This window comes from Protopterus annectens, chromosome 2.part1 (assembly GCF_019279795.1).
Source record: "Protopterus annectens isolate FY-2018-M chromosome 2.part1, PAN1.0, whole genome shotgun sequence".
NCBI lineage: Eukaryota > Metazoa > Chordata > Ceratodontiformes > Protopteridae > Protopterus > Protopterus annectens.
This window is the reverse complement of record NC_056729.1, coordinates 1,249,155,026-1,249,176,150: the sequence shown is the minus strand read 5'-3', so window position 1 is coordinate 1,249,176,150 and position 21,125 is coordinate 1,249,155,026. Positions and strand designations below refer to the sequence as shown.

General features: G+C 37.9%; 1 protein-coding gene across 3 annotated transcripts in view; it reads left to right on the top strand.

The window, feature by feature from the left end:
* SEMA5B (semaphorin 5B) overlaps positions 1-21,125 on the top strand; it is a 3,270,261-nt gene that overhangs the window by 414,794 nt on the left and 2,834,342 nt on the right. The window lies entirely within an intron of this gene.

Genomic DNA, 21,125 nt, shown 5'->3' with positions numbered 1-21,125 from the left:
AAGGAATGGTAACTAAAACCTTCATTTTGTTTGCACTTGGCTTCTAACATTTTGACTGAAATCTTGTTACTACTTTGGCTGAGGTGATTTAGTAGTGAGACTAGAACTTGCATGAGAAAAAAAGACTAGGGATGAGCACTGTCTGCCTAACTGTAAATGTTCAGATTAGATCTCCTTATGAGCTCTGAGTGAACATATAGCGGTCACACTCAAGAATCAGTAATGGGCCATAGAAACTGAAACATCTGAAAAGAAGGTACTGCTTAAAAAGAATGTTAGCATAACTAATTTAAACATTGGAAAACATGTCTTAAGAACTAGCTGCCTTTCAGCCTCACCCTAATTTGACTGTGAACGTTAATGTCTTACAAACCTAAATTTTTGAAGGATTAAAATGCTACAAGAAAAAAAAAAATCATCCAAGTTACAGTTTAGTTTTCCTGTTTATTTAAAGAATAGCGCTTTTTCTTTTTTCAGCTGATTTCCTTCATCTTAACTGCCCCTAATTTTGCTTTGCGTTATTTAAAGCAGTAGTACTTTTTTCAGCTGATTTCCTTCATCTTAGCTGCCCATAATTTTGTTTCAGAATTTTTCTGTTCCTGGTTGAGGGTAGTAAGGCTTTGTGATAGAACTCTGAGGATTAAGGTGCCATGCTGCTCATAAGGAGGCCGGTTGACTGTTTATTATTATTTTTTTGCCATTGGCTCACTCCATTTATCTAGTTTGTAATGTAATTACATTGCCCACAATGTAAACGATTATTCAGGGGGAGCTGGAAGAACAAAATGCCAGCTTTGCTTGTTTGGGAAAGAGAAGGTGGGAAATACTGTTGCTGAAGCCCAGACTGGTAGAGTCTGACAGTAGTCCATCAGTATCTACCTTACAACAGAGTACATGTGCAGCATACACTTCAACCACAGGAACCAGTAAGCTGTGTTTGGAATAAAAAAGGCACACAGTGCATGATGGCTGCTAATCTCCTCTGTCATTCATATTTCCTTTTGCTACACATAGCTATCACATAGTTAAATGGCATGATACCTTTCTATTTGTGTTCCTGTATATACATAAAGTTGATTAGGCCATATTAAGCATGAGGATATTTAATCATGTTTATGGTCAACATATAGCTTTGACAAGTAACAACATATCTGGTAACATCCATGTGTGATCTCCTGGCTGGGAAAGAGTACTACAGATGTGATGTTTGTTCTGAGGGTGTTGAAGTATAGCGAAGGTCAGAAGGAGTTGCGATGTGTCTTTGTGGACTTAGAGAAAGCATATGACAGGATGTCTAGAGGGGGGTTGTGGTATTGTATGAGGAAGTTGGGAGTGGCAGAGAAGTATGTAAGAGTATTGTGACAGCGGTGAGGTCTGCAGTAGGAGTGAGTAATGCGTTCATGGTGGAGGTGAGATTACATGAAGGATCAGCTCTGAGCCCTTTCTTATTTGCAATGGTGATGGACAGGTTGACAGAAGAGATCAGACAGGAATCCCCATGGACTCTGTGAATGATATTGTAATCTGTAGTGAGAGCAGGGAACAGGTTGAGGAGACCCTGCAGAGGTGGAGATATGCTCTAGAGAGGAGAAGAATGAAGATCAGCAGGATTAAGATAGAATGTATGTGTCTGAATGAGATGGAGAACAGAGGAATGGTGAGGATGAAGGGAATATTTGGCGACGGTAGATGAGTTTAAATACTTGGGATCAGTAGTTCAGGGTAATGGTGAGTGTAGAAGAGAGTGCAGGCAGGGTAGAGTGGATGGAGAAGAGTTTCAGGAGTGATTTGTGGCAGACTGGTACAAGTAAGAGTGAAAGAGAAGGTTTACAGGACAGTAGTGAGACCATCTATGTTGTATGTGTTGGAGACAGTGGCAATGATGAAAAGACAGGAGTCAGAGCTGGAGGTGGCAGAGTTAAAGATGTTAAGATTTGCACAGGGTGTGATGAGGGTGGACAGGATTAGGAATGAGTATATTAGAGGGTCAGCTCAGGTTGGACGGTCTTGGTTTGGACATGTGCTGTGGAGTAATGCCGGGTATATTGGGAGGAGGATTCTAAGGATGGAGCTCAAGGTAAGAGGAAAAGAGGAAGGCTTAAGATAAGGTTTATGGGTGTGGTGAGAAAGGACATGCAAGTGGTTGGTGTGACAGTGCAGGATGCAGAGGATAGGAAGAAATGGACACAGATGATCGCTGTGGTGTCCCCTAACAGGAGCTTCCAAAGGAAGAAGGAACAGATCTTGTAAGAAGTGGATGTCTTCAGTAAAAACCTTTTGCTAGGTCAGTTGCAACCATGAGTAGGGAGGTCTCCATAGTGGTACCCTCCTGAATCCAAAGTTGATGACCCCTCCCCCCCTCCAAGAAAAAACTCTTCCATTCTTCTGAGATTTAGTAAGGAGCTTCTAGAAGCTCTTTGCCGCAGTTAACCTGCTGAACACATTCATTTAAACATCTGTAATATCAGCTTCTCTGGTATAAATGAATGCTGGTGCTGTGCTTGCTCCCAACTAGCAGGTTTTCAACACTTCCAGTTATGCTTCCTAAGAGTCTGTGCCTGGGGTGGCTGCCTTTTTCTCCACCATCCTCATTATGGTACTGAGGAAGGACTATGTCCCTAAAGGAGTATGACTACTTTCCAGTTGGTGCTTCACCAGCAGGTTTTTAGTCATCAGCTCCTGCAGCTCACCAGTTTTTTACTGCTTCTGCTTCATTTTGGACATGAGTGAAAGTTCCTAAGTAGTGACATAGTTTTATTGTTTTCTATACAGAAAATTCATCTCCAGCATTTTGTTGTGTTAGGAGACCTCTTTTTGTATTGTGTCAGACTTATCCCTGGCTCATGTAGTGCATAGTGCTTGTTATTGATCTGGTGCCCAACCCCCTCGGCTCTTGAGTTGAAGAAATATAAGATCCATGCCTCCTTAGTCTCTCAGTCTAGACAGATCCCTGCCCCTAAACTCTTGATGAAGAAATGAAAAAAGAAAGAGGACTGCTTTTAATTTTTAACTGTAGTAGGTAGGTTCAGAAATGCCACTACAGAAAATAATGCAGGAACTGTACTTCCTAAAAGTACCTTTAATTCCTCATGTCTGGGGTGGCTGTCCTGTTCACCCCATCCTTGCTTCACTTTTGTCTTTTGTTGCTACTCTGTTAGCAGCATATTTTTTGCTTTGCATTCTTGGTCCATTTCCATCTTTTCTCATTGGAGTACAGGGACTTGGCCAGGACATTTCCCACCCTCAGAGCACCGCTACAGTTAGCATGCTGCCTCCATACCAGATTCATTGGTATAAAGGGATACATACCTGATAATGACACAGTAGATCCAAGTTAGATCTGTCAGCTTAGGTGCCTGATGGAGCTGGCTGGAAGGGACAGGAACGAAGAAGGTGATGCCTGTTCACCTTTCTCTGTGTGTGTGTGTGTGTGTGTGTGTGTGTGTGTGTGTGGGGATGACCCCCCCCCCCCTCCAAAAAAACCTCTTCCATTGTTCTGAGATTTAGTAAGGAGTTTCTAGAAGCTCTTTGCTGCAGTTAACCTTGTGCATCTTATCTGGAGAGAATCACTTGTATATCTTCTCTGGAGACTGTAGGCAAATGTGGATGCTCAGCTAGTTGAGTGGGTGGATTCAGAGGAGTGTAGGCATCCAAGGTCCCTGGTCAGATATTCACACCTAGGACTATGGCTCATGGCTCACAAAGCCTACAAAAGAATGGGTGCAAATAACAAGAAGGAGTACTGTGGGCAGTACTGATGGCAGTCCAGCATGATTACCCCCCTTCCTTGGTGGACTGGCAGTCACTATTTAAAGAGGCAGACTGAGCTATCGAGACAAGAGCAAGGACTAGAGGGAGAGAGAGGCTTACACGTTGCCACACTGCTAGTGAAGAACAGCCCAAGTTGAAAAGTACTCCACAGCAAAAAAAAAAAAATATATATATATATATATATATATATATATATATATATATATATATTTTTTTTTATACATATATGTATATATGTATATGTATATATATATATATATATATATATGTGTGTATGTATCTACAAGCACCACATTGCCCTGAGTAAGGACTACGCATGGTAACTTGGGAGAAGCTCACAGCATTTCTACTTGTCAGACTTTCAGTGACTTCAACAGGACCTTGAAGGTACAGGTTAATTGTGTTCCATACATAAGATGCCATCAGTGCCAACTCTAAATTTCTCAAGACAGTCTGACTCCTCCATAGGTCCTTTTCAACTTGTTCACTTTCCCACAGACAAAAATAAATTTATAGTAGAAAGGCTCAAACTGTTGGTTAAGAAGTCCTCTATGTCTCATCTGCCTTCATTCTTAATGCTAAAAACATCCAGATTGGAGCTCACCAAAGGTGGCCAGACTTGGAAACCACCATCTGAGAAGCTAACATAGGCAAAAGAGGTGTCGTAAGAGGATCCCATGACTTCAAAGGAAGTTACTTCCTTACTTGAGTCTTTTCACAGCACAATGAAATGCTCTAGGGCTTCTACCTAGCATAGGATGCAAGCAGCTTCTCCAAAGTCAATGTTCACTTTTTCTCCCAGCATCAACCTCATCAATGGTCAAGATGATTCAGACTTCAGCACCCCATGTTCAGGCAGTCTGTGTGTGAGCTGACAGGCTCTTCTTTAAAGTTTTTTTTTTTTTTTGCAAGGGGGGGCAAGCTTATATATGTATATGTGTGTATATATATATATATATATATATATATATATATATATATATATATATATATATATATATATATACGGATTCACTTCATAATCTCGAAATACTGAAATATCGAATTTCTGTATCTCGAGACCATGAAGTCGAAAATCCAAATAACCGAAACCACAAAACCGTGAAACCCAAACTCCTGAAACCACAAAACCATGAAAAGAGACAGCACACACTACACAACATATACAAATACAAACACACACTCCTCCCGACACTGTACAAAAAGGAATACAACACATGCACACAACTAAACAAACACACCTACCCCTACTATATGCAGGGGGGGAAGCCCCCCTATGACCCCCACAACCCCCCTACTAATGTATACTAACTCTGAGGTCACACTACACTCCATAACACAGACAACCCAGCACCACACATTCCACACCCCCATCGCACAAACACACATCACAGACATACAAACACCACCACTCCCAACACTAACGCACCCACACTCTGACCTACCTACACTAACCCACACATAAAATGTCCCAACACACTCAAACACACAATCCCTCCCTAAAACCATAAAATAAACACTCACCTAATGCGCTGTCCATACCGAGGGTCCGACATTTTCGGATTAGACATTTCCGGGTTTGCGATTTCCGTCCATTTGACTTTATAGGCTCAAGATTCTGAAATTCGATATTTCAGGATTTCGAGCTTATAAAGTATTTCCATGTATGTATGTATATATATATATATATATGTATATATGTATGTATATATATATATATATATATATATATATATATATAAAATCAACTCCAAGGCTGTGTTGGGCTTGGTATTTGCAAGTCTGTTTTCTTGGCCATTCTGTCTTTGTATTTTGAGACTCATTCATGCAGGCCTTGACATTTCAAATGATTACCAGGCTGGTGGTAGCTTGGTCTTCACTTTGACAGATACCCACGCACTTGATACTACCAATGCCAGTACCAGCACAGGCCCTGACCACACTATCCCAAGAAAAATATACAAAAACTCGTGTTCGTCCAGATTGCTCTGCAGTCATCCACTGAGAACCACTTACCCTCATTACTGTCAAAGTAAAAGCCATTCCAGCTCAGTCCCTGCAAGGCCACCACCAAAACAAACATTTGGAGACTCTGAAAGAGCTCCCAACACCTCGTGTCAATGAAGAGGAAGGCTTGATCTCCCCAGGTTCACCCCACCCTGAAGATATACATGAGAAAAGGGATGGCCTATAGACCCAATTCTGTCCCTCCAGAGAAGTATTCAGGAGGCCAGCAGATAGAGCACCCATATTTTATGGGTCGTCTCACCTTTGATGGACATACTTGAAGATACCACCAAGATGATATGGGTTAAACTCCAGTTTCGAGGCTTGCAGTTTGACAGACTGAAAAAAATGGAAATACAGGAGGAGTGAATACTGAACATTGCTTTTCTCCTTTAAACTTCATTTTTGCAGGGTAACAAGCCCTTGCACCGCCAGTGTTGGAGGGCATAGGCCCCTCAAACTTATATATACAACTCTGAGATCACAATACCTCAGTGAAAATAATATTCCAAGGAATGGCAATCTCAGACTTACTATATGTAAGTATGGGCTTTCAGACATCATTTCCATATTTTGGGACTTGGCAATGCAAGTATGAAGACTTTTAAATGGTTACGCAGTGGCTTCCTCATTAGATCTAAAGCTTTTAGACATGCTCTAGCAGCTGTAGAAGCCCAGTTTAATTTAGTTAACTTTCTCCACAGTGATTACATTACAGTCATGACCAGTTAGAAAATGTTGAAGGGGTGAAGGAAAAAGCTGAAGAATGAAGCAAAGTTTGAAAAAAGTAAGAATTAATGTGCATGGATGGTGACGGATCAAGATGGGGGAAAATAGGGGAGTACTGGAGTGTTTAGGGGAACCAGTGTGCAACAGATGATGTCACAAGGAACCCGTGTGTAATGGGGGATGCCATGAGATCCTTTTTCTAGTTCTACTTTTTACCTAAGGCTAGCCCTGCTGATTGCATTTGAAAATCTGAAGTATACATAGTCAAAATACTAGCTGAGTGGTTACTGAGGCATTCTGTGGATGGAAGTGACTGATCATATGTAAATAGTCAAATACCTGCTGTAATATACCTTACTCCATTTTTGTTAGCCCAACCTTTCAGGTGCTTACTGCTGTCCTCCTTTTCTTGAAGTGACAAGTCACCACTAAATAATACTTAATTTTTCAGAGGTGTAAATACAATCTGTATCATATTTTTGTTCAGTCAAGAAAGCAAACAAAAAAAAAAATGGCCATTCTGAAACTCATGGTGCAAAGGTGGAAGCTTTTATAGTTACTGGATTTTCAGTGGCACTGGAAGATTAAATGCAACAAGCTGCTATTTAATCTCTTTTTAAGGAAAATAAAAATGTACAGTATAAATTAAAAGCTGTAGTGACTTCTTGAATGGCAGGTACCAGTGACTGTCCAAATTTTGTGCAGTTTGTAAAAATGAGTAAGCTAGAGATTGTTGAAAATTTTTAGAATGTGCTTCATGAATGACAGTCTGCAACATAAACTAAAACAAGCACGGAAGAAGAAAGCCACCTGTGACTTGCAAAGTTGAGAGCTTAAAAAGGTTTATAATGCAGAATTAAAGGCTTTGAGAGCAAAAAAGCAGACTAAGTTCAAAGGAGTGGTCACACATTTCCCCTGGACTTGACTTTCCCTTTAATGGCCCAGAGCAGGCAATTTGATGCAGTTGTCCTATTTGCTCTTAATATGTGCTAATGTCTGAATGACACTTGATGGAGAGGGGAGGATCCCTGATAATTCACTAACCTTGATGGTGGTCAGTAACTATAAAAATGATCTGCATGTTGTAGGATTTCTGTGCTGTACAATTCACATATAAAAGCCAACATGCAGTTCAGTTAGGATTGTATATAATTGCTGCAGTAGTAATATGTTACTATATTCCAGTAAGGCTGCTGGTTTGCAAAACATATGCAGATGTCCAGCCCAACATGAATACGAGTACTGCTCCAATTCAAGGACAGCTATATTGTTTACCAATAGCTGTCTGGTAAGAATGTGGTATGTTGAAGTGACAGAAGTGTCACAACAGGAAATAGAATACTTTATTATTATAGAAGCACAGCATCTGATTCTTTCATTAGTGCAATGATTGCAATGTGTACCTACCCATGCAGGCACAGAGATAGAGAGAGGTGTGTGCACTTTTCTTACCCCTACTCCCCACATACACATTTTTGTTGCCATCCTCTCACCCACATTTTGCTTCATGGCATTCTTTAATAAATGTTCTGCCATTCAGGGATGGACTGTACTAAAATGCAGTATATGCCTCTAAAATGCCAGGGTTCTGTACACTGAGATGATAATCATGTACCTGGATTCGTTGCATTTGTCCACTAGAACGCAAAAAGGAGTAATGAATGTTGTGATGCCCACCACTGGGTCAGTAATCAAGGAGCCTGAATCCTCATCACTGACACTGGAGAGGGACATGCACTTGGAATACAAATGGATACACTTAGTATTTCCAGATGCAGACCTCTCTGCATTGAGTACAATTTTCCTTAACAACACACAGTGAACACACTCAAAATGGGGTCTGGATGTCTGTATATCTATCCCCTCCAGGTCCCCAATAAGACTGCACTGGTAGAGCTGTAGGGTTAGGTACTCAGCCGAGTGTCCAAGCCAAGTCCTCCAGCATCCTCTCTGTAAGCCCATTGTGTCCCTGCCCCAAGTAGCTGACACGCACACTCTCTGAGAGATTTGATGTGTACATACACACACACACACACACACACACACACACACACACACACACACACACCTGGAAAAGGCTGTCCCAGGTTTACCAGCTATGCCCGCCAGGCCCTTAAAAAGGGTGTCCAATTATACTGTGTAACATAAGTACTAATACAAATGGTAGTAGTTCACCAAGACAGCTAGGTCTTCTGGAGTGGCCCACACAGTGTCACCAAATAAATACAAGTACTCTGAAAGGTTAGATACATTTTACAAGGACCAGCCACGATAAATGTTTTAAATATATTTAATAATAAATAATAAAAGTGCATGAAAATACTGAATATATATTTACAGTAAACCACAGAGTTCAAATCACAGCAAATACTGAAATTAACATTGATGGACAGACTCATACAAATAAAGAAAAATGCTCTTAACTAAGCTTCATTATATTCCTGACTGAATCTTCTTTTGGTATCAGGTCTGGTTCCACTAGGTGTGTTGGTTTATACAGTTCTTGTTTCTCTTTGGAGAACGCTTTTTTTCTGTGAATCTACGAGAAATGTAATGTTCCCTAGTTAAGTCACTACTACAAGGCAAGATGCTGTGGGTGAGGCTCTTTCTAGTCAGGCTCCCCAACACAGAATAATCAATACTCTGAGATTTCTGTTTTAATATCTAAAGTATAATTTCCAAGAGTGCTGGTGCAATGACCTCATCTGGTCACCTGACTCTACGATCTCACAGTGTTCCCCTTTGAAGCTGAGACAGGAATGTAGCACAGATGGCCACTATACACATCCAGATGTTTATGGCAGTGCCTGGGGGGCTCCCCTCTTTTCACTGAGCTAATGAACAAAGACTTTTTTCCAGACCTACTGTCTCTAGCCCTATTCAGCACTGTGGGGTGATGTTTTAATGGTTTAACAGCTTATTTACATTTCCCTTATTTTTCTTAACATTAACCTTTGCTGTCCCTGGGTCCTCTATTAAAACATATACATTTAATTCAGGTACACTAATACTTGCACATTTCTTTTCTTTCATCATGGTGCACTGTTGATACATTTTAACACAAGCAAACCTCACAAATACATTTTTAGCAGATCATCTGTACAAATCAGTTTGATATACAAATGACATACAGTTCTAATACATTTGTAATACAAATATCTTGTATAAATCAGTTTGACATTCACAGGACATGTCATTCTTTACAAAACTCCAGCTCGCTATGCTAGCACTTGCCCATATCATCAGAAATGTAAGGGGGAGCATGGTGCATTTCCCAGATACTAATGAAGAATCACGGTCACAGAAATAAACTGGCCAACTCAACATATTGCTGAATTTCTACTCTGTGCATAAATCCTTTTTTTTTTCTTAGAGGAAGCCCTCTCCCCCTTCATGTGGATGGCGATACCCTGCTTACTAGCATGCTTGGTCTTGTGATGTAGTTAAGAAATGATGATCGGTGCAACACATCTCCCCTCTCGCCAACAAAAGCAACTTTGAATTGTCTGCATGTGTGAAATGCTTTAGTATGCCTTTTTCAGGCAGTTTGTTTCAGCAAACTGTAATCCACCAATCTGTGATGCAGATGTATGTTATACTCCCAAGCATAAGGCTGTAGCGTACAATTCAGAATTTTTATATAGCGTACATTATTTATGCCATGCACATTCTCGTATACTAGCCTGGATGCAGTAGTCTACAATCTCACAAACATCCCTTGTTTGCTTTATGATGCAGCTTGGCACCTGCATATTAGGATGTGCTCCATTCAAGACTAAAATTCACAGTGGAACTCTATTCTGTACCTTATAAAAACATAAAAGTGACCGGTCCTGTCCCAGTAAACCTGCAGTGCACTGTTAATGCAAGCATACAATGTTGGTTGTTCAGGTAGTAGGGTATCAGGGCTACCTCTCCATGAAACTTTGTCACTTCATTGTGGCATGTACAGTGCTTCTGTGCTGAGCACCCCAAATGTGCAGCTGCACAATCACCAGGCACCTGAAGTACTACTGTGCTATCAGCTGCACAGAACTGCTGGACATATTATATTCAAGGCAGTAAGACACCCTCCCACTAAGTCCTGTCACTTTTATGGGAGATGTGCATTGTGGTACTGCTGTGCATCTTACTGTTTGTAGCAGAATACAAACTTTCAGTCCCAGCGAGTGCTGTTTTCTTCATGGTACTCAGTTCACTGTTGGAATGAATGACCATACCTCTCAACTGTACAGATTTTACACAGAATGTCCTGATTTTTGCCTTATAGTTTTTTCCATTTTTCATAATATTGTGGTTTTCTGGCAAATCATTAAAGATTGAAGTCAGAAAATGACAGATATTTGAGTTTCAGACCTTATATCCTTCAGAAAATTCATGCTAATACAAAACTTATTATTCTATTAATGTTTTACGTTTGTAAGACCAGCATTTAAAAATTGTCCTTATTTTTAGGCCTTTGTCACCCATTATTCATGGCTTTGTCCAGATTTCTTATTCTAAGAGGCTGAGATGTATGTGAGTGACATAGAGTACAGCTACACTATGCACTGTTTATTCCTTTGACAAGAGAGTACAGTGCATACACTGATTGATGTAACTTCTGTATCTGAATCACATGCCCATTTTATCACCTTCCAAGTCATCTTATACAGATCATGCTTTGTTCATAGTGCCTGATAACAAACCAGTGAAGCTTGTGGTCCTTTGTCTAAGCAGCCCAGCTATTAAGCACTGGCAAAGTCATATTGACTCTTGGTTTAAAGCCAAAAAGTAAATCCGTTTTTACTACATATGTAAAAATAGTATTTTTTTTTTTTTTTACTGTGGAGATCATTTGCCACTGATTGCAGTTAAGCTGTTAATGTGGTTAATCACAAAATATTTTTTTTGTTTTACAGTATGCTTGAAAGTAACCCTTTCTGTCACACTACTATTGCATTGCTTGACACTGCTTTTTTAAAACAAGAAACATCTTTATTAAATTATCAGTTATGACATTGGTAATCATACATTTATATAAATGAAAAGAAACCATATTGACATAATTTTATTTGCAAACATTATACAGCACTTATAATCTAGCCATTCACTCTGTCAGACATTACATAGCTCATTCAAATCCTGCCTTTTTTTAAAACTAATTCCTCCTCTGCATGTATTGTTCCCACAGTTCCCATTTTTTCTATATAATTTGCTCCTACCCTTTTCCAAAGATACCATTTCCAGTTGTTTTATCTCTGCTACTATATTCACTACTTCCTACACAGTTAGTTTATACTTTGATTTCCATTATGTAGTAATTGTTTTTTGGCAGCTACCATAATTGGACGGGTCTGTATTAGAAGACCGAAGACGCTTATTTTGAATGGGTCTTGGTCGAACTTAAAAGGCAAAAAACTGAAAATATCAAAGCGGCTGCTAAGCAAATTTTTTTCCTGTTAAAGAATTTGCTTGAATGCTTCGGTACTTTGCCATTTTTGGCACTGTAGTGCGGTCTCTGATTTGGTATATTTAAGTAGGGGGTGTGGGGGGCAAAGCCCCCCCACTTAATGTAATGTTTAAATTCATTTTTTTTTTTTTGGAAGGGAAAAAAATCGCTGTTCTGACACTTCTACATTGTAAGCTTTGGCTTACATAGGGTCAATCAATCACCGTTCGCTTTTTTAAGGTTTACTGAATCTAGACTATTCTGTATCATAGCTCAAAAGATAATTACCAACTTTCTTACCCTGTATTTCTGATACAGTAATCTGCAGGGAATTTTTGAAGTCTACCAGCTCATTGTACTCCCAGAAAATATATTCCTAATTATCTCTTTCTTCCGCATCACACCTTCAACATTTGATATCTACCCGAGGAAAAATTCTTTGAAATGTACCGAAGTATAAAAATACACTAAACACTAATACTAAAGTAAACACTTCTAAGCAAAGGACAAATGTACATATCCCCCCATTGTTTCTTTGTGAATTGTTTATCCAATCTGTCTTCCCAATCCTTTTCAACCTCCTCTGATTCATTCTTAGAGTTATCATGCAATATTTTAGATACTGTACTAATTATTACTTTTTTAACAGCAGCTTCTGTTCTTGAATCCACTAAAGGTATACCAGTGTTGGTCTTTCACTTAGGATCCTTCTATTTCTTTTTCTTTGCCTATACTCTGATATCAATCCTTGATAAGGAAAGCAATCTGTAGCTTGCAGTCCAAATAAATACTTGGCCTCTTCCCATTCTATTAAATTTCCCTCTCTGTTAATTTGCTCCCAATATCTTGGTTCTTCTGCCAGTTTTCTCCAATAAATTCCAGCCTCCCCACCTACTGTTTGGATATCTAGTTGCAGTCATCCCTATCAGCAGAATATCCTTTCTCCATTCCCGTGTTGGCTTAGTTCTTAGAATACTTAATGCTACTTTATGAATATAATTTTCTATATGGCTATTGCTTTTCTCCTTATGGATCTACATCCAAAATTTCAAGTCTTTCCTTGTTTCTTGAACCCCACCCCTTGTTCATAATCATCATGTTCCACTTTGTATTATTGGTTTCTGCTTGTGCTACGTATAGGAGCCTTAACAGTGTAGTTCTGAAATACCCTTCAAATCAAGTAATCCCAATCCACCTTGCTCTATTGGAAGAATAAGCTTAACCCACTTGACTCTTGCCCTCCCAGATAAAATCCTGCTCCTTATTAATGGCTATCCATAGCTTCTCTGGTTGATAAAAATATGCTAGAACTGTGTATAAACTGAAAAGAATAAAAACATTTTAACTGCTTGTATCATGCAATCCATATCCATTAAACAGGGCTTTTAACTTCTCTATTATCTTTGGTTTAGTCTCTTCCCCGCATATCCTTAGCTACCTAAATTGCTTAACATTGTTGATTAATAGCTAGACACTGATCTCTCTCCAGTCATTATTTATTTCGGTTCATTAACTAGATAGCTGTGCAGGTCTCATGACTCTCTTCAGTTACAGTGCTATAAGACCATGACATAAACATGCAATGTGCATCCATACACAATGCAGTGCAGTGTAGCTAGATTATAAACAGTATATATTTTAGATGAGAAACAGTACAGTAGATATATATATATATATATATATATATATATATATATATATATATATATATATATAGTGGTAAGCATAACTGAAGCTGTGCAAGAATCTTACAATTGTGGGTGAAATTCAGTGAGATTTTAGTATACAACTAACTTTTTGTGTGTTTGAGGTATAGATACCAAGAAAATCGCATTGAGAGCATATAATTAGTGAAACTCAATCATAATTCTTTGCAGTACATGAAGTTTTGTCTGCTCAAAGTACTACTAGCTGCACACAAAAATATACTTTGAAAGACAGTAAAACAGTGTTGGCAAACATACAGCAGGCAGTAGTAGTGTTCCTGTGAAAAATGAACAGCTTCAAAATCTGTTATAGACACTTTGTTCTGTTACACTGTTAATAAGTGTGGCACAGTGAAGTACTAGCATATTTTAATGCTGGCTTACTTCTTCCACTTCTTTGCTGGCCAGCACTGTCTGCTATCACTCCTTAGAGTGAGACTTGATCTTAGGGGTGCTTAACAGAAGCTTGTTAAGCACCTTTCTGATTTCCGAAAGGTGCTTTACAAGCTTGTCTTTTGCCCGGTTTTGGAACATAACTGAGATATCCCATGCACTAGAATAAGTGGAAAGCAATAAAGACAAGAATACATGCCTTGAAGTGAGTATGAGAACCACGTGGAGAAATAAATGCAAAGAAAGGGAGGCAAAGAAAAATATGAAAAAGATATGTTTTTATTTTATTTATTTATCCTTCGTTGACTGAGTTAGCCCCACTAGGCTAGTGGTCTCTTCTCAGGGGAAATCTGAGGTGGTATTTATACTATTAGGGGAAATTTGGCCAGGACATCAGGGAACTACCCCTACTCTTTTTTGATAGGTGCCATAGAATTTTTTACATCTACCTAAGCTACTACCAACTCAAGCAGATGGGGCCTTGATTTAACATGTCATACAAAGGACAGCACACTCAGGAATACAGCACTCCCTTTATGCTGCACTGCAGTGTTAGCAGTCAATCTGCCTTTTGTGGGAATAGATCCCACAACCTTCTGCATCAAAGATAAGTGTGCTACCTGTTGTTCCACTGTTACTGCTTTTTGCATTCATGAATATAGTATCTGCACTGTAATATTTCTTTCTCCCAGTTCTAATGTTTTGTGGTAGACCGCTGCAGTAACTTGCATTTTTCTGGCTGTTTGGATACCTGGATATCTATACAAAATATTCATTGTTCTATTTTCTTTAGAATATGAAAAAACATTATTAAATGCAAAAAAAAAAAAAAAAAAAAAAAAAAAGCTTCCTTAGCCATGGAGGGCTGGCAGTCAATTAAATTCATTTATCACCCTAAACTAGGTGTAAGAAATCACAGGGCCAGCTGACTCTACTCTAAAATATGGCACATTAATATACATATGCCACTTAGCTGCGGGAAGAACAAACGGCATTGATAATAAAAATGCAGTAGACCAGATTATTTATGCTGATAGCTGAAGAAAGGCGCAAGGCTAACATGTCTAGGTATTTTTACATCAAGTTCTTATTTATAATTGAATGAATTTTAATTCAGGTTTTGGTCCCTTTTTAGGGTGTCATGTAAATGTGAAGTAACTGAGATGATGTTGCTAAGTCATGGCAAAATGCTGCTGCAGCATTAAATTAAGGGGTTTCATGACTTCATTCTAACGTCTGAACTGAAATTATATTTTTGATGTTTTGCTAGGATTACCAGTTAACACAAAATAAAAATAGTCTGCCTTTAGAAATGCTAGTTTAATAACAGCAAAACAGTTTAACAACTTTCTCGATGAACTTTACATGATGGCTGAGATAATACAAATTACCTCATTAAATTTCATAATTTGACTGACAATAGATATGATTAAAGAAAATATATTGGTGTACCATACAAAGTTACAGTATCTGCTATTTAAGAGAGCTATTTAAAGGCATGTTTCATCAGGTTTTATAAGTTGTTAGCTCCCAGTTAATGGTTAGGTAGTTGGCATTCTATGATTTGCTGAATAGAACATTCTGGAGAGGCAGGTCAAGAAAAAAAATGAAGTCTTTGATAAGACAATGAAACAGAATATGAGGCTATAGTAGATGTGTCCCATAATCTGAATCCTGATCACACATGACATTTTTTAATGGTATTTATCTTGCACTTGCCTACATTATCAGTTCCCAAAAAACCTGGTTTCCTGATGGATAATTGGTAGATTACATCTGTTAATCCTTGCTGCTGAGGGTACTTCCTTGGTTAGCAGTGATTGCCCCCAAACTGGAAATGCTAAGAACAACCTGAGAATTGAGTTTTAGGCAAACAACATGAGGATTGGAAGATGCTGACTGATCCAGGGTGGAGGGCAATAGGGGTAAAAAGTTTAGGGCAATTCTTTTAATCTTTTTAATTTTATTTATTTATTTTTTTTTTGCTATCTGCTATCATAGCCGATGCATTTATATGATCAGAGCTGCATATATTGTCATTTAGAGTTGCACTAACTCATTGACTTCTATAGTGCCTTTTTTGTTTGTTTTCATTTAGCACCCATAGCTTCTTATGGTGTCATGACATTTTCTTGGGTTGGCTTCCTTGACTAAGGGACTTTCCAACTAATAATGGGAACATATGGAAGGACAAGGTGTGAGAAACAAAATGGCACTAGGAATTGTAATCTGTGATGCATTGATATGGATATACTGTCACTATGTGCCATTTGGTGTTCATATTTTCATTTTAGCATTCATGTTTTCATAACTGAGTGGGCTGTATGATATTGAAAAGTATAGGGTGCAATTATATTGTGAGAAAGAAACAGAACAGTAAACTGTCACAGACCAAATGTAATGCACTGTATTACAGCTATTGTAATTGATTGCTTCCAGTTATGAAGATATGAAAGATTTCCATATGAACTTTACACATTTCCAAAAGTGATTTGCAAACTATTGTTGCCATCAGATGAAATGCTAGATTATTGATACTTGCTTGCATTTCATATAGTACGGCTTGAGGGATACTAAATGTTAAATATCTTAGTTATACAAATTGCCGTAGTTTTTTTCTTCATATTTTTATAAATATCTTAAATAAACATACAGAAATTACCTGACATTATTTTGTAGCTTGTAAGGGATTACCAGGAGGGTTGTCTATGATGCTAAGTGTGAAAATCTGGTTCAAAAATCACTGTTGACTATAAGTGTTATGGGCAATGCATTTAAATAAGTTAGTATTTGTTCATAAATGTTACAGTTGCTGGACATTTTACTCCACAATTAATGTAATAATCTAGTGGTTATAGTCTTAAAATGTAGCAACATGCTCTACAAGTATTGTATTCATTTTAAGTGGAGGTAGTGACATGGCACACTGTTTTATGACCTGTCATTTGAAATTAAAGGGAATGCACCCCATCCACCTTTTTCTGTTCTTTGTCATGTCAGGGTATTTTTTGGTATACGTACTAGATCATTCTGTACCTTCTGTTCTCTCCAGTCAGCAAAATGTAGGAACAGATAAAACAGAAATTTTAAAAAAATCTTGCTCTAGATTAATGGAACAAAGTTCAGGCACATGACCATCAGAAACAAACTAATAATAAAACAACAACAGAAGAGAAAAGGTCAGGTATCTACATTCATGTATACATTTTAATAAATTAAGCAATTTCATCCACAAAAGGGCTTGGACTTCATCAGAATAACACATATTATATAGTGACAGGTCATTAACCTTCAAAAACATGCACGCAGATTGGTCAGCCCAACCAGCATGTCTGTTGTAAATCGAGCATATACCTATAGAAAAAAGTTTGGTTTCCCAGACTTTCTTCTATTAATATATGCTAAGGTTTTCCAGTTTTCATGAGCTAAGAAGTCAAGAGGGATGTACAGAGAGCAAAGGAAGTAAAAGGAAAACCGGGCACGTTATGCAACGCTAAAGAAACGTACTTGATTTTCCTTATATGTCTGCCCTGAGTCTCTCATACCGCTAAAATGTCCTCATTTCAAACTCTGTTTTATTTTTTTTTAAAGAAGCAATGAAGATCTTCTTTTCTCCATTGCTTACTTTCCAAAGCGCAGATGTACTGATAAGTGTGGGAACATAAGTTCCATATGCACGTACAGTACATCAGGAAAGCAGCAGGATATGGAAACGATGTGGAAGAACATCATGTCACTGTTTTACAAACACATTTAAGAAAATTGAGTAAATTCTTTCTTAAATAATATCATTGTATAATGGCAATCAACCACTTCTGGGTGTGCTATATTGTAAAATTTCTGTAAAATTGTATTTAACTTGGTTATTTTTTTAAGTACTATATTATTTTTTTTATATATTTTTTATGTAAAATACTTCCTCCATCATCATTAACATAGACTACCAAAAGTATGAAACATTAGGTGGAGAAACTATTTGACATCAAAAATATATAAAAAAAATATAGTACCAAAGAGCCCATTCTCTAAGCACAATAATGCCCTCCACTGTGTGTGTTAATGTGTAATTAATGCCTTTCCAGAGGTGTAGAAACCCTGTAACTCATAAGACCCCTACGTGGGCATTAATTACACATTAACACACACTCCGGCATTATTGCTTACATTTAGAGGTGTAGAAAAATCATTCATGTTTCTAATTACTTGCCTTTGTGTAGAGGTGTCCTTCAGGGCCTTTTATTAGGCCCTATTTTTTACAAGTTCATATGACAATAGGTTTTTATTGAGACCAGGCTGCCAGTTTATACAAATTTCATAGTATTTTTTTTTTTTACTAATAAAGAGGAAAAGGCTGTTTGGGTGCATTACAAAATGATATTGAAAATATTCAAAACTGGGATAACTCATTTAGGATGCAGGAAAATATAACAAAAAATATGTATTTTTGTTCTTTCAGTGTGTCAATGTGATATTAATTTACAACCTATTGATTGTATCTATTCCGGTGTTTATCTCTATCTGATGCTTCTCATTTGACCTTTAACTATCATATTGACAGTCTTAATGCTATCATTTTCAAGAGTCTGCTATAGTTACATTAATTAGAAGGTTGTTTAGATTTTAGTACTATAGAATTGCTATGAACCTCTCTTTTTTTATTATTAGATTTTGATCTGTTTTTTTTATTACAGCCTGTGGTAAAAGCAATTATAATAAAGTATGCATCATGACATCTTAAGTTTACGGCCACTAAACCACGTTACACATACCACTGTGAGTGTTAGGCTGCTGCCGAGGCTCTGGCTTTGAATAACCATATTGATTATTAATTATGCCATTGCTTGATTTCTCCATCTGGTTATTTATGGAAAGGATTAATTACGGTGGTGATAAACATTCATGCTGTCTTTTGTGGAAAGCTAGTCTCCTAAAGAAAACAAAAGCACAAAAATTCATTGTAATTCATACCACTTTATCTGGTAATAAGCCTTTGAATTATGTCTTTTTGAATGTATGTATACTTCTGTTTAAGAAAGTATCTATTTATTTAAATATGTATGTTTGCCCCTTGCTGTCTTGTACTCATAGAAACTACTGCTACCCAGTGATTTTGCAGTTAAAGTAAATAAATATAAAATTAAATAAGTCTTCTCCCTTGCTGCCCATTAACAATGGGCTTTGGTGAGCCATCACAAATTTCTCTGCATTAAACAAATTTCTTGCCATAAAGAATGTCAAAATGCTAAACCTACAGGCCAATTCTCCCGTTGTTGTTAGGACATAAAATATACCTTGCTCAAAATCCCCAATCTCAAGGAATGTGGAGGTTTCCTGAGAGATTCATTGCAAGGGCACAGCATTTTCAGCTCACTTCCATACCCTATCAGCTGTATGTGGGTATTTGCCAAATACCTACCTCTGGGCATCAACAACCTAATATGGAATTTGCCTTCTGTGCAAGTCTGAACAAATCTCTTAGCTAGATAGAATCTGAGAAAAGGTACTCTGTGGATCACTGTTGTATAATGGTTAATAAATGGAAAATAAAAATAAAATAAAAGGCATCTACATTTACCAGTAACATGGATGGCTGTCTTAACACCTGCCACTTTCCAGGAGGAACTAATGAGAACACTGGTTTACACAATCTCTTCCTTCATCAGTATGTTGAAATTCAGTCTCATACCTTTTCTGAAGAAGACTTTCATTGTAAGAGTCTTGTATACCAGGAGAGGGAAGACTGAACCATTCCTCTAAAATACCTCCCTTCTGAGGTCCTTTTCTCTACAAGCAGCAGAGGAGTACTGTATGACAGCAACAGCCAAAAGGATTTCAGATAGTGGTTTTCTAGGTACTAACCAAATCATGTATATCATTATTTACCCCCACCCCCAAGGTATCTATGCATCAGATTTGGAGGTGGAAACAAAGGTACAGAAACTGATATAATTTTGTTGAGACTGTAGCCGTATTGTATGCTGTTTAAATATTCAACTCAGTATGGTGTCCAAGAGTCTTTAAATAACCACAGATAATATCAAGGTGGTGGAAGTTCAACAGACTGGGGAATCTATTCCTACCAGCTCCTCAGGTTATCCAGGATTGCCTTGAATTTGGCCATTCAACAGAATCTTATTTGGCAATTTTTTGCATTACTTCAGCTCACATGTACTTGGCAGACCAACTAAGCAGAACCACCCTAAACCTCCATAAGTGAAAAGCAGACCCACAGTTTTCCATAGCATAACCATGCTTTAGTGCCTTTGAAAATAGATCGGTTTTCTTCCTCTCAAAACATCAACTCAAAAAAAGAAGGTCTAGACAATGAATGGGTTTTCATCCCCATGGAAAAGGCGGCTACTTTATGCTTTATCACTATTTCTCCTTTTCCTTAAGATCTTACTCAAAGTAAGACAAGGGAAAGCAGATCTTATCATAATAAAACCTTTTGTCCAAGATAGTACTGTTTCTTCTAACCATTGCATCGACGCAGGGAGAATCTCCTTATCTTTTACACTGCATTCTCTTTCATATGGATACCCTGGTACATCCCAACCTCAAATTCGCAACCTGATAGCTGGAAACTTAATTTAACTATGGAATTCTTTCCCTGTTAAGATGCCTCATATATTGCAGGAAGCCAGAAAACATACCAACAGGAGATAATGTGTGGCAAAGTGGAAGATATTTATTTCCTTTTCATAATTTAGTGGGGTAAAACATTGATGGCTACGGACCATTTCAGGTTTAGCCTAGTGTTACAAACAAAACAGGTAAACACACAGACATTTTCCTTAAGACTACAAAGTACGTGAGTTTCAAGTGCATTATGTTTCACCCTTATAGATACCCATCTGTGCCTCTTATCACAAGACACCTGTAACCATTCTCTGTATGAGAGCCTTATTGAATAATTACATCTACAACACTTATTTAACCGGTCTTTCAGCACACAGCCACCAAGTAGAATATCTCAAATATCTCAGAATAGCTGAACAAGCCATTTTATACCCAGTGTCTCTACTTACACAATAGCTTCTGGGAAAGAGTGATTTCTAAGGACTCTGGAAACAATTCTACATTATTCT